We start from the raw sequence: 15,349 nt of genomic DNA on the forward strand, positions 1-15,349 counted from the left end.
GTTGGCATCGTGGTGTGCCTGGTTTTGTAGGGGTGACGTCATGAACCCCAGGACTGCGTTGTTATGCTATCTTATGTGTGGCGTTTCCTTTAATTTCGTTTATAAGTTAAATGGGACGTTACATTTATGGTATCAGAGCGGTCATTCCTTAGGTCTGTGGATTTGGGTTGTCCGCTTAGCTTTCTCTGTGTGTCTTTGAGTGTTTAGTTAAAATTTTTGCCTTTATCAAGCCTAACCAAGTGATTATCTGTGTGCCAGTGGACTATGGCACCTCCTCGTCGAGCTTCTCAGTCATCCCAGGGAGACGTACCTGATATCGCTAGAGCCATAGAGGCGATGGTAGCAGCTATGACGCAGCAGAGTGCTGCGATGATGCAACAACATGAGGCATCCATGCAGCGTCAAGCAGCGTCGCTTGAGCAGCAGCAGGCTGTGATGCAGCAGATGGAGGCTGCGAGAGTAGCTGCTGAGGATGCTCATCGACAGCACATGGAGGCCCTCCGCCAGTTGGAGGAGAACAGGGTGGCTACCCCTGTGTTTGGTCCCGAGCCACGACCGCCAGTCAGAGAGTGGAGTCTGGAAGACTTCCTGAAACACCATCCCGTGAAGTTCAACGGGAAGACCATCCCAGATGCAGCTGACCAGTGGCTGAAAGACCTGGAGAGGATCTTCGATGCGAAGATGTGCCCGGCAAAGAACCGGTTGGCGTTTGCAGTTTATATGCTAACCGGAGAGGCTGAACATTGGTGGATTAGCATGAAGTCCATCATGGAGGAGCGAGACGAGCCAGTGACTTGGGAGGCCTTCAAGGGGAGATTTCTCTCCGAGTACTTCCCAGATAGCGTCAGATATGCTAAGGAGGTGGAGTTCCTCCAGCTCACACAGGGAGGGAAGTCAGTAGCTGATTATGCTGAGAAGTTCAAGCACCTCAGCCGTTTCTACACCTTGCCACTCGATGAGGAGTGGAGATGTCGCAAGTTCGAGAATGGACTCCGCGGCGACATTCGCTTGATGGTGGCACCCTTGTCCATCAAGGACTTTGCCGCCCTGGTACAGGACGGTGCGCAGTGCTACGTGATCTTCACGCATATGGAGGTGGAGAGAGGAGAAACGACGTCTGTAATACCAGTCGTCCAGGATTTTAGGGATGTGTTTCCAGAAGAGGTACCAGGGTTGCCTCCCAGTAGAGAGGTGGAGTTCTCTATTGATCTAGTCCCAGGAACAGGCCCGGTCTCGATGGCCCCATATCGCATGGCTCCGGCAGAGTTGGTAGAGCTCAAGAAACAGATAGAAGACCTGATGGAGAAACAGTTCATACGGCCCAGTACTTCGCCTTGGGGAGCACCGGTGTTGTTGGTAAAGAAGAAGGACGGGAGTTCGCGTCTGTGTGTGGACTACAGACAGCTGAACAAGATGACGATCAAGAATAAGTATCCGCTCCCGAGGATTGACGACTTGATGGATCAGTTACATGGGTCATCAGTATTCTCGAAGATAGATCTGCGATCAGGTTACCACCAGATTTTGTTAAAGGCTGATGATGTATAGTAGACAGCCTTCAGATCCAGGTATGGCCACTACGAGTATGTGGTTATGCCTTTTGGCGTGACTGACGCTCCAGCAGTGTTTATGGACTACATGAATAGGATCTTCCGACCCTTCCTAGATAAGTTTGTGGTGGTCTTCATAGACGACATCCTTATCTACTTCCGGACTCAGGAGGAGCATGCAGAACATCTGAGGTTGGTGCTTGGCATTTTGAGAGAGAAGCAGCTGTATGCCAAGTTGTCCAAGTGCGAGTTCTGGATGGATGAGGTTCAGTTTTTGGGGCATGTGATATCTGCTCAGGGGATTGCAGTGGATCCGGCGAAGGTCGAGGCAGTGGTTAAATGGGAAAGTCCTAAGTCGGCCACAGAGATCAGGAGCTTTGTGGGGTTAGCAGACTACTATAGGAGATTCATAGAGGGATTCTCCAAGATAGTGGTGCCTCTGACTTTGCTTACCCGGAAGGACCAACCTTTCACTTGGACGGACAAGTGTGATGAGAGCTTCCAAGAGTTAAAGAGGAGATTGACGAGTGCTCCTATATTGGTAATTCCGGATGTGGGGAAACCGTTTGAAGTCTACTGCGACGCGTCTCATCTTGGACTTGGTTGTGTTTTGATGCAAGAAAAGAAGGCGGTGGCATATGCTTCGAGGCAGCTTAAGGTGCATGAGCGTAACTATCCCACTCATGACTTGGAATTGGCGGCCATAGTTTTTGCCTTGAAGATCTGGAGGCACTATTTGTATGGTGCTCAGTTTCGGGTGTTCAGCGACCACAAGAGCTTAAAGTACTTGTTTGATCAGAAAGAGCTGAACATGAGGCAAAGGAGGTGGATGGAATTCCTGAAGGACTACGACTTCGAGATTCTATATCATCCGGGAAAGACAAATGTAGTAGCAGATGCTCTGAGCAGGAAGACGGTACACACTGCACACCTTATGATTAAGGAGGTGGAACTACTAGAGAAGTTCAGAGATATGAGGATACAGGTGGAGTTGGGGTCCGAGTCCATTAGGTGTAGTACCCTTACTATATCTAGTGACTTCTTGGGCTCGATCAGAGAGAGGCAGTTGCTGGATGCTAGTCTGAACAGAGTTAGAGAACAGCTTGGATCAGATGAGGCTAGAGACTTTGCTGTGAGTGATGATGGCATACTGAGGTTTCGAGGCAGAGTGTGCGTACCTGATGATGCCGAGGTGAGGAAGTTGATCCTTGAGGAAGGACACAAGAGTCGTCTTAGCTTGCATCCTGGCATGACTAAGATGTACCAGGACCTCAAGGAAACTTTCTAGTGGCAGGGGATGAAGAAGGATGTGGCTCAGTTTGTATCCGCCTGTCTGACTTGTCAGAAGGCGAAGGTGGAACATCAGAGACCCGGGGGCATTCTACAGTCGTTGGAAGTACCGGTGTGGAAATGGGACAGTATCTCCATGGACTTCGTGACTCATCTTCCACGGACTTTTAGAGGACATGACACTATCTGGGTGATAGTGGATCGGTTGACCAAGAGTGCTCACTTTTTGGCGATGAACTTGAGGATGTCTATGGCCAAGCTAGCCCAGTTGTACATTAAGGAGATAGTGAGACTTCATGGAGTCCCCTCGAGCATAGTTTCCGACAGAGACCCACGGTTCACATCCCGGTTTTGGCAGACGCTACAGAGTGCTATGGGTAGCAAGCTCACCATGAGTTCAGCTTATCACCCTCAGACCGATGGTCAGTCTGAGAGAACGATCCAGTCATTAGAGGACTTGTTGAGGACTTGCATATTGGACCATCTGGGGGCTTGGGATGAGGTGTTGCCATTGATCGAGTTTACCTACAACAACAGTTTTCATGCGAGCATCGGCATGGTGCCATACGAGGCTCTTTATGGCAGGAGGTGTAGGACTCCTCTCTGTTGGTACCAGGATGGGGAGGCAGTATTAGTTGGACCAGAGTTGTTAGAACAGACCACCGAGAAGGTGAGGATGGTGAGAGATAGGATGTTAGCTTCGCAGAGTAGGCAGAAGGCCTATGCTGATCGTAGGAGGAGACCTTTGGAGTTTGCACCGGGAGATCATGTGTTCTTGAGGGTGACCCGAACCACAAGCGTGGGAAGGGCTCTCCGCTCAAGGAAGCTTTCACCCAAGTTCCTTGGCCCGTATCAGATCACGAGGAGGATTGGACCAGTGGCTTATGAGATAGCCTTACCCCCGCAGTTGGCGAACCTTCATCCAGTGTTTCATGTGTCACAGCTGAGGAAGTATGTATTTGATCCGGCCCACGTGTTGGAGGCTGAAGATATACAGATCAGGGAAGACCTCTCAGTGGAAGTACCACCCATAGCTCTTGAGGATAGCAAGGTTGAGGAACGTCGTGGGAAGACCGTTAGTCTTGTTAAAGTCATTTGGGATCGGAGGACGGGTGACTCGACTTGGGAGTTAGAGGAGGACATGAGAAAATCACATCCCCATCTGTTTACCTGGTGAGTCTTTCATTTTCGAGGACGAAAATTTTGTTGTTGGGGAGAATGTAAGGCTCCATTTCCTTTCTGCCCTAGAATTTGTGGGCTGCTCTTGTAAGTGGGCCTAAGGGTTAGCCCAATGTATATACACCCTTAGTGTTGCCCTAATCCCATCTCACACTCACACTTTCAGAAAACCAACCGTCAACCCTTTCTCCCTCTCACGAAAAGCTCTACTAGGGTTAGGTTGCGCCATCTTCAAGCTAGCTCGAAGCTATTCCCTACTCCATGTAAGTGACTTTCGAGTTCGTGCTAGTTCCCTTTTGTTTTTTTTTCGTGATCTGTTGTAAGAGCCCTGGCTAACTCACCTGTTTGGTTCTGTTCCACTCTCGCCGCAGCCCTGTAGCGCATCCTTGGAGCTGCCGAGCTCGTGGCCACGTAGTAGAGGTCTTCGCTAAGCTTTTCCAGGTACGGGAAGTTAGGGTTCTAGTTTCGACTCTTTTAGAACTGTTTTTGTGTTGGTTGTTACATTGTATGGTTGGAATCTGTCGTTTTGATGTGTGAAACGCTTTGTATGTGTTGTTTGGCCGGAAAACATGGCGGTACAGCGAAGAACAGTGGCGAGACCTGTTAATCTCGCCCAAGCGAGTCCATCTCGCCTAGGTGAGATGAAACAGGGAGCTCGCCTAAGTTTTTTGCGCGAAAAGTCGCCCGGGCGGCTCGCTCAATTTTTGAGCGAGCAGGCAACTCGCCCAAGCGAGAGGGATCTCGCTTAAGCGAGATCCCGTGTTGCCATGCCCTTGTTTTCTTTGTACTCTCGCCTAGGCGAGGGGGGGCTCGCCTGAGCGAGCACGTCTCGCCTGAGCGAGACCCTTCAGCCTGAGCGAGGGGTTTGGACGAGACAGCGTGATGTGGGGTTGCATATTTGTTCTCTTGTGCTTGGACTTGTTTGGGTATGACTGCTATGATAAGATGCATGTACTGATGTATGAATATACGCCTAATGGGTTGCTATATATGCGTGACATGATTTATGAATGATGAATGGTGAGTGTGGTGGGGACTTAGCATGTGAAATGAATGAATGGATTTGAACTAAAGGAAACATGGTATTATCATGAAATGAGACCTTAGACTCATTGGGACGGTGATGATCAGAGGTATGAACTTGAGAGGTGATGCATATGAGGAATAAAGTTCAAGGGTTGTTATGGGATTGAAAAACATGATTTAATATTCTCTTATGGCTGATTTATGAATGTTGGTCCGTGTCAGCGTGTAATTCCTTGGGGTCTCTAGGTGAGACCTCCGGGGTCGCGCTTCAGTGGTCGGGACGTAATTCCATGGCCCCTGCTAGTGGGTGTTCATGGTGGTGCCCCATCGGTATAACTAGGTAAGGATTCAAGGTAAGGTTGCATCCTGACGCTTCGAGGAGCCAGTTAGTCTCACTTAGAGCGGACTGACTCTTGTGGTGGGAGTAGCAGGAGGCTTGAAACTCACTAAGGGCTAACCTTGTGGTGGGAGAGATTTTGATTCATTGTAACACTGGTATCACATAGCTCAGGATCGAGCAGCTCAGGGTCGAGCAGGGGTATCCACCACAAGCGCAAGCATCCGCTGAATCCGACTAAGTTATACGTATCCGGATGAGTCGAGTCGAGTCGTAGTGTATTGAATGAAGAGTCATAACATGTTTGGTTGCTATGCGGATGAGATGATGAGAATATATTTGATTGCATGTTGAATATGTTGATTGGCTCTAGCTTACCCGTTTTGTTGCATGGTTGTGATGTATGTGGCTGTTCTTTCTTGCGATGATCATCGACTTGGTTGATGGGAGCAGATGGGCGAAGTTCTCGTGGTCAGCAGGGAAACGGTGATCCAGCAGCTTAGCCATCTGGGCTAGACCTCACGCTTCTTCTTTTCATGTTTTCCTTAGGGCTATGGCCCCTGTATTCGTAGTTGTTAGATTGTAAACTCTTAAGTAAACGATTATCCTGTTTTTAGTTGGCATCGTGGTGTGCCTGGTTTTGTAGGGGTGACGTCATGAACCCCAAGACTGCGTTGTTATGTTATCTTATGTGTGGCGTTTCCTTTAATTTCGTTTATAAGTTAAATGGGACGTTACAGTTTTTCTTTTCAGCATTTTTCGTAAGCAAGTATTCGAGATCTCGTATCTCCTCTACAACAAAAATTGGTTTTAGGAGAGGTTTTATTTGGCATTTTTAAGAGTTTTAACTTCCATTAAGTACTTCACCTGCACTTTAACTTTTTTCGAATAAAACCAACATTGTTAACAAATAACCGGTGATTTTGAGTAACCTAAGGTAAAATGGAAGTTCCATGTAGTTTCAAATTATTAGGAGTATTAAAAGCTCCGTAAATTGTCAGGGGTTTCAGAACCCTCATAAATTATCAGGAGTTTCAGAGTCTTCATAAGTTACTAGGGATTTCAAACCCCCATGATAATTTGTTATTTTTTAGTTAATTTAGATACTGTTATCTTTCAGTTTCCAGTTTCTGTTTTTCCCTTCTCTTTTTATATATACCTTGTAGCTTCCGTTTTTGTAACACACTCTGTATTCTTTTCTATTCAAATAATAATGAGAAGCTTTCTCTCGAGCATTTTGACAAGCACTATCATGGTATTAGATTGATATCATTTGTTTCTCTCATGGCTGTTGCATCTTCTTTCTCCGATCACCTTTCTAACCCTACCCATCCTTTATTTGTCAATCTCGGAGAAAATCCAGCCCTAATTCTTGTTACTCCCCCTCTTTCGGACAACAATTATGAAAAATGGAAGCATGACATGCTTGTGGCCCTTGAAACCAAGAACAAAGAAAGATTTGTTCTTGGTACACTTCCGTGCCCTCCTTCTGACAATGCTCTTCATGAACCTTGGAAGAGATGCAACAAAATGGTGATTTCATGGCTGACTTGTTCTATGTCTCTACCTATCAAACAATCAATCATGTGGATGGACTTTGCATATGAAATTTGGCACGATCTTTTGCAGCGATTTTCTCACGGAGACAAGTTCTATATTGCAGATCTTCAAGCCATTTATCTTTATTGGTGGTGTTCATCCTTTGTCATATCTCTCCAAGCCATTTATCTTTATTTTCCAATGGTCTTATTATCTGGTACACTGCTAGGCAAAATTTATAATTGACTTGCAGGCCTCCATTCTTCTTTGGCATTAGAAGTTCTACTTTGAACTAGAAAACATGAGTGTATCACACAAAGAATATTTTCAATTATAGCTCAAGTTTCACCAAGGTAAAATCTAAAAATGGATATAGACTAAACCTTTTCATGAAAACATATTCAAACTATCCATGCATGAATAAATTAGCACAACTAAAGACTCTATCAGCCTAAAATGTGGTAATCTAGCTAGTTGCAAACTAGAAAACAATAAAAGCATAGATATACAATTAATTGATGTTGTGAAATGCTTCTAAATAGATAAAAACCCAAAAAGTCACTAAAAACAACAAAGACTCATCAAAAACAAATTCCTAAGGCTTAAAATAGTAAAAGAAACTGCTTATCATACTTGAAACAACAAAAGAGTTTAAGACTAAACATACTATTCTACTAATCCTAGAAGGAGAGTAATTAGGCTATTTTAGGACCACAACTGTTTTGAACTTACTTTAAATCACCACACTGTTGTTTTCATCTTAGAAGGAAAATAATTAGGCTATTTTGGGACCACTAGAGGATTAGATGCCTTGTCATCATTTATCTTTATTGTCAGCTTAATTAGTTAACTAGGCCAAGACTAGGTTTAACCGGCTAATCCTAATGAAACTAAAGTAAAACAACTAAGCTATTGGTTTAAGAATCTAATTGTAGAACTAAAACCCAAAGCCTACACTAGAAAAACTAACTAACCTAATCTATTAAGCAAATGAAAACAACACTAAACTACTATTTGAAACTTCAAAATAAATATCCAGACAACTTCCAAATGGTAAAGAAACATGAAATTCAAGTTAGAACTCAGAAATAATAAGAAACTCCAGATATGACTACTAAAAACCTAAAATACAAGTTAAACTAGGCTAAAGTAGGGTAAAATGAAAAATTGTACGAAACTAGTGAATTTAACTATCATGCAACTACTTCAACACATTTTAAATGATATATGAAGGATAAAAATTGAGCTAAAAGTCAAGAACCATGAAAAAAAACGAAATTTGATGTATGCAAAGCTAGATGTGTCAATTTGGCACAGCCCATAAGGCTTGGCCTTGACCCATGTGGACTAGGATCAAAAAAGCCCACATTGAAAAAAAGACCCCATTAAAGAAGCCCACAGGGCCAAAAACCCTACAAAAGCCCTGTGGGTCAGGGTCAACCCATGGGCTTTCATCTTTAACATGAAAAATATATTATTTTTTAAAATATATTGTTATATGTGGGACAAGACCAACGACTTAGACAAGCACGAAGACCCGAATAGGCCCAATTACCCGTACCTGCCCGACGACCCTGAAAATCTCGACGACCCATACGGGTCCAACGACCCGGACGGGCTTGACGATCCAAATAGGCCCGACGACACCGATGAGGGCGTAAACCTGGACGGGCCCGACGATCCGTACGGGCCTGATGACCTGAACGGGCCCGATGACCCGGATGAGACCGACTACATGGATAAAACGACGACCCGGACGGGCCCGTCGACCCGGAGATGCCCGACGATCCAGATGGGACCAACAACATGGATGAGCTCGATGACCCGGACGAGACCGACTACCTGGACAGAACAAACGACCCGAACGGGGTTGACGACCCGGACATGGTCGTTAAGCCGAACGGGCCCGACGATCCAAACGGGTCGATCGACTCGAACGGGCCCGACGACCTAGACGGACCCGACGACCCGAACAGAACCGACGACCTGGACGAACCCGATGACCCGCACGGGCCCGACGATCCGAACGAGCCTGAAGATCTAGACAAGCATGACGATTTGGACGGGCCTGACGACACGAACGGGAACGACGACCAAGATAGGCCTGAAGACCCGAACGGGCTCGTCAATTTGGACAGGCCCGACGACCAGGACTGGCCCGATGACACGGATGAGAAAGATTACCTGGATAGGACCGACGACCCGGACGGGCCCATCGTCAGGTCGGCCTGGGTCGTCGAGTTCGTCCATGTCGTCGGGCCCGTTCGGGTCGTCAGGCTCTCTCGGATCGGCAGGCCCATCCGAATCGTCGTGCCCGTCTGGCTCGTTGGGTCCGTTCGAGTTTTCGGGCTCATTCGTTTCGTTGGGCTGTCCAGATCGTCGATGTCTTTTAGATTTTCATGCCCGTCCATGTCATCGGGATTGTTCGGGTCGTCAGGCCCGTCCCGATCGTCAGGCCTCTTGGTGTTATCAGGCATGTCTAGGTCTTCAGACCTGTCCAATTTTTTGGCCCGATTTGGGTCTTTGGGCTTTAGGGCCCGTTCGGGTCGTCGAGACCGTTTGGGGCTTCAGACTTGTCTGGGTTATTAGACATGTTTGGCTCGTTGGGCCTGTTTGAGTCTTCGGACCTGTCTGGGTAGCTCGACTTGATCTTTAACTCTAGCTTAATGTAGTATTATTTGGGGGGCCTAACCTACCTTAGCCCTAGTCCTAACCCACTAGAGAAGACACCTCTATGCAGACCTATAAATTGCATTAGAACATCAACTAGTCTTGTTACTAAACTACAATGACTGAAAATGAATGCTTAAGCTATCTAAATAGAAAAACCACCATCTAAACAAGTTCTAATTGACAAGAGAATGCTAAAAATTAGGCTAACTACTGCCAAATACAAGAAATGCACAATTTCACTATTCAATACCTATGAAATATGCATACTAAACTAGTCTAAAAACTAAAATTGTACTAAACCAACAACTATTAATGCAATGCAAACTAATAATGCAATGCAATTGTCTAAACAAGTTTGAAATGGCAAAATAATGCTAAGAATCAACTCAAAAGCTTCCTTTCTACAAAAACTCAAAAGTTTACTATTGAGAACCTAAAAACATGCTAAAACTAGACTTAAAATGAGGATTGCACTAAACCAGAAAATGAAACAATTATATAACTATCTAGATATATTTTCAATTTTAAAATACTATTATGAACAAAGCTAACTACTGCAAATATCTAGGCATATTTTAATATGCCTATGCAAACCTGAAAAATGCCTTAAAACTAGCAAAATAGGACAAGATTCTATGCTACTTTCAAATAGTAAAAGAAAAGCTATTTAATATGCACCATAAAAATGCATGATCCTACCATCTATACATGGTTAATATGATGCTAATGAGTTATTAAAATAGAGAATTTACCTAAAGAACTAGTGTAGAATAAAATTTCTAATTCTAGCTATTAGTTTAGAAAACCTTGTAAAATGCATGGAATGAGATAATTGATGGCTCAAACATGTTTAAAATGACTAAACTAAGATGCTAAAAGTGCTCAAAACAGTTTTGGAATTACAGAAACTCAAAACCAAAGGTTGGATCAAATTTGAACATAAAAATGGGTTTTCATTTAGTTTTGAATTCTGGTGCAATGTTGGATATATTTAGATGGTTTTATTATTTGCACATGCTTAAGATAAAAATATTTGAATGCTAAAGTGCATAATTATGCAGAATATGCACTAAAGCAAAAATACCTAATTCTATAGATGCATGTGAACCTAAGATGCAACCAAATGGGTCAAATTTTATGAAATGACTTAGAACTCTAAAAACTTTATACCAACATTAAACTAAAAACGAAAAAAAAACATGTTTGAATGATCAAATTACTATTGGAACCAAGAGAATAGAAAAAATCATATTCAAACTCAAAGAACGAACACATGATGGGAAAAATCAACTAGACTAACTATAATAATTTGTGCATGGTTTTGAATCTCCAAAGTGAAAGTCAACCCTAAGGTCAACTATGCAGATATTTAGAAACTCCAAATTGCACACAAATTTATTCTTTTGCAACAATTTGTGCCATTATATATGACATTATATGTGTGGAACAATGCATATAATTTTATGGTAAGGTTAATATTGTGATCTATTATAACTTTTGAATTGAAACGAAATAGATTCCTACTAGTGTAGGAAAAGAAATAAGTATTTTTGTTAAGTAGGTCGAATATCACATTTTTCTAAACTTAAAAGGCCATCTTCACACATTTTCCATCAATATCTATTGCATAGTCTTTATGATTTTACTGAAATTTTGTTTGATGACTATTGCAAATATATTTTTGATCCTGGTGGAACCAAGCTTCAGTTGCTGTGGGCCTTGAAGAACCCTCTTGATTTGAGGACAAATCCTCTTCAAGAGGGAGGGGATGATGAATCCACCCCAAGGCCCAATCCATGGCCCACATGTACCTCAAGGCCCAAGCCCAATCAAAGGCCCAATAACAAGATGATGCATGTTGGAGCATTAGAGTATACTTTAATTTTGGGCCAATTATTTAGGTCATACTTTGAAAATAAATTGCAAAATTACTAGAAGTAGTTTTGGGTCATAATTGATCTAGCTTTTGTAATTGAGTCCATTCAAGCCCAATTACAAAAGTCTAGACCAAGTTTGCATTTAATCTTAGCCATGAGTTGCACATTTAGCACAAGTTTAAATGAGGAAAGTGTGACATGCCACATGGCATGTGATCCACTTTTTGTGGATCTTAGATCTAAATCTAGATCTAAACATATGTGCTTCACATGGCCACCTTGCATTTGCATTGCATTTAGTCTTGCATTTGGATTTCATTTTAGGAGATGCTCTCTACTATAAATGAGAGACTCCACACTCTTTGTAAGGTTACTTTGGATTGGTAATAGACTTAGTGTTGAGAGTACTCCACCTATTGCCTCTAGAGTCACTTTGCTAGACTAGTTTCTACCAAGAACTCCTCTAGCCTCCTTCCCTAGAATAGATTTCTCTTCTAGGTTTCCTTTCCAATTCACCTTCATTACTTCAAGAGCCTCCAAGCTTGAATCCACTCCTCTATTTTAGCTCCATTTCCGTTGCATCCATGGACCTCTTCCTCTCCATTATGGCGCTTCAAGGTCCATCACTGAGGCCTAATGGGGTATCAGAAATTAGAAAAAAAAATAAAATTAAATATACTTTCTGCCTCAGGTATGGTCCAACCGAGGCAGAAAGCTAGATTTACTACCCCGGGTCTGGTCCAGCCGAGGCATATTAACTATTAAAAGGATCGAAATAACCTTCTGCCTCAATTTTGGTTACAACTGAGGCATAAAGGTGTTGCTTTTTATTTTAAATTCTGGTCTTGTTTCATTCATATCCAACACATTTAACTTGGAAATTTTCAACCAGAAAACCAGAACCAGGTAGAAACAAAAGTCAAATGCTATTCAAACAGAAAATGTGGCAAAATACTTAAATATTATTCATATTAATGTAGTATTCATTAAATCTCATATGCTACCATAAACAAATATACTAAGTACTATTGTACATTTGTATATTGTACTTTGCACAAGCTATCATTAAATATTTGATGGACTTGGCAGGGATTGATGTAGTGGTACTGAATCTCTGCACACAAGAGAATAATTTAAATTAGTACATAAAAACTAAGACAAAATTGCAAATAAGTATTTTATATAGTGAAATTATTACCGTTTCCCAACCATTTGTGATACGAGCACGTACAACGGTTGATATCCATTGCATTACATAGTAACCACACTCATATGAGCCGGTTTGTAATTCATTGTTGTACCTTAAAATAACAGATTATAATTAGAAGTCAACAAACTACACTTACCTAGTGATCAAGGTCGTACCCGACCAAATAGAACCGTTAAATGTAATACTCGGGAGTTAACCCAAGGTCGTCTCCCAATGACCAAACCTTACATTCAAAGCTTTCCAGATTGTAATTCAACACAAAGGGGGGGGTTGGCAGATTCAAATGCTTACAACAGATTAAATGAAATGCAACACTGATTAAAACGTACTAATTTTCGTAATTCAAATACAATTTCACTTATCATAGGCCACTAGATTAACACCTCTGCCTACTCTCAATCCATTAGACAATGATCCACTAAGCGAAAGTTATAATCCAGTTTCATTATGCAATAAGAAATGCATACATCCATGAATTCGTGACAGCCTACACACATTAAGCATGAATATAACCAAACCCAAACATATGCACTTAATATGTAAATTAAGCATAAACATATGAACCCCATACATTCCACGAATTCAAGATAAAGACATGGCAGATTTCATAAAAGAAGCAGAACCTCAAAGCTTCATTGTATATTTCATTAAGGAGTCAATACACGAATTTAGCAAACCATGGAAATGGAGCAATTAAACATTTCAAAATGAAAATGACCAAAATAGAACATCAAAATCTAACTTGGGTCTTATTGAAACGCAAATTCAAGAGCAAATGAGAATTCTAAAGTTTTAATGGAACAAAAATGACTGTTATTCTATAAAAACTGGAAACCCCATGCATGGGTGCTGTTTCAAGTCAATATAATCAACAAAACGAAATGCCAAAGCTAGCAAATGAGTTGAAAACGTAAAACCCACATTGAGTGTTGTCAATAATGCATAAAAATGTTAAAAACGAGTGCTAAAACGTAAAAAACGAAAAAGACACCTCCATGGGTCACCAACCAAAGCTCAAGGACGTGAAAATGGAGAATGGGGAAGAAGAAGGTGGTTGTTACTCTAAGGAAACCTAAATTTTTGTAGTCAAATCACCACACACCCATCTATTTACAAAAATGTCATTATGGTCAGTAGAATTACAAAAAGGCCACTATGAGCTTAAAATGTTGGCCTAGTGACGTGGATAGACTCATTGATTGTGCAGATGTGACAATGATGTGGCAACTCTCTCTTCATCTTTAGATTAGTGTCCAAACTCCAAAATTTGTTCCACAAAATACCTAAAAATAATTAAAAAAGAAAAATTAGACCAATTAATGCCAAATTATTCAAAATTAAGAATAATGGTCTAACGAAGCCCAATTGAGGAAAATGCACTAACAAAAGACAATTAAGCATTAAACAAGCATTAAGATGGGCACAAAAAGGCAATAGAATAAGGGAAAATAATGACTCATCACCCAGTAATATATGGGACAAAATATATTTCCTTCCCTCGTCCAGAGCACTAGGTAACGTATGCTAGAATGTCATCAAATTTATTGCCTGCATGAGTGAGTTGGGGGTCTATGAACCCGTATACATCACTCAACCCCATATTGTTACTAACACCAAACATATACTTGGACAAAAACATTTATTTAATATAAGTTACTAGATAAATTAATTAAACATAATGAATGGTTTAGATACTTACATCCTCCATAACTGAATAAGGGTAATATTCAGTTCTTTTATCCCCGACGCAAGCTCTAAGACATCTTGCTTATGCAAGTACATTGGGATGTCACTATCTCTCCCAAATACATCAGAATCCCATGGAACTGCCATCGACTTATCACTTATGATGTTAGTAAGCTGGTGCACCAAGAGGATCATCCAAAGATATTAGAATCTTCATAGGTTGAAGACTTTCCACTTTATGCGACTATTATTACATAGAAAAAACAATTTGATTGTGAACATATATAACATGTAAACTTAACATGAAGAGTACTATAAGGTGGGTTTGGGGATCCATAATAAGGGGTCAAAAATAGAACCAACCAAATATTTCGGCCAGACGAGGACAGACTGAAATGCCTGTGCCACAGTATATACCTCATATGTTGGCACAAGAACTAAAGCATCTGGTACAATAACTTTCTTTACCATGACCTTAACCTCATCATCCGTTAGCTCCATATTGTGAAGAATAATGACTGCATAAAAATATTGTTCTACGGGTGACTACTGTCTTTCCTGTACCATGCAGAACATATAGTTCACATCGATGAGCATCGTCTACATCATCCCCTGGTACAACTAGAGCCGAACAACTCCCTTTTCTTCTTTTACCTATTAGAGGTCATGTTAATGTTATTTTATTAAATCACAATTATGGAAAATCATAACTTAGCACAAAATGATTGTTAATTTTACCTGTTGGGGGCACAAAAGGTTTTGGTTGGGGAATTAGTTGGGGAAGGATGCCATGACCACTAAAATGCTGCTTGAACTAACACATAACCCTTTTAGTGATTTGTTATATCAATCATTGTGTCAGTTTTTCTTCATACTTAGCATTGTGTATCCATGAAGACTGACTAGAGGAGCCACCAAAATATTAGCGAATGTCGACTCTTGATCCAACAACATGCACACATCCAGGGTGCTCAAGCCGTCC

At 41.8% G+C, this 15,349-nt stretch overlaps 1 long non-coding RNA gene across 1 annotated transcript; it reads left to right on the forward strand.

The window, feature by feature from the left end:
* Positions 1 to 4,244: 4,244 nt before the first annotated feature.
* LOC114176980 lies at positions 4,245 to 5,872 on the forward strand. Its single transcript, XR_003603091.1, has 3 exons — positions 4,245 to 4,282; positions 4,391 to 4,460; positions 5,836 to 5,872. It is a non-coding gene; the product is annotated as an uncharacterized LOC114176980 (long non-coding RNA).
* Positions 5,873 to 15,349: the final 9,477 nt, after the last annotated feature.

The sequence above is a fragment of the Vigna unguiculata genome, chromosome 3 (genome assembly GCF_004118075.2).
Source record: "Vigna unguiculata cultivar IT97K-499-35 chromosome 3, ASM411807v1, whole genome shotgun sequence".
Classification (NCBI taxonomy): Eukaryota; Viridiplantae; Streptophyta; class Magnoliopsida; order Fabales; family Fabaceae; genus Vigna; species Vigna unguiculata.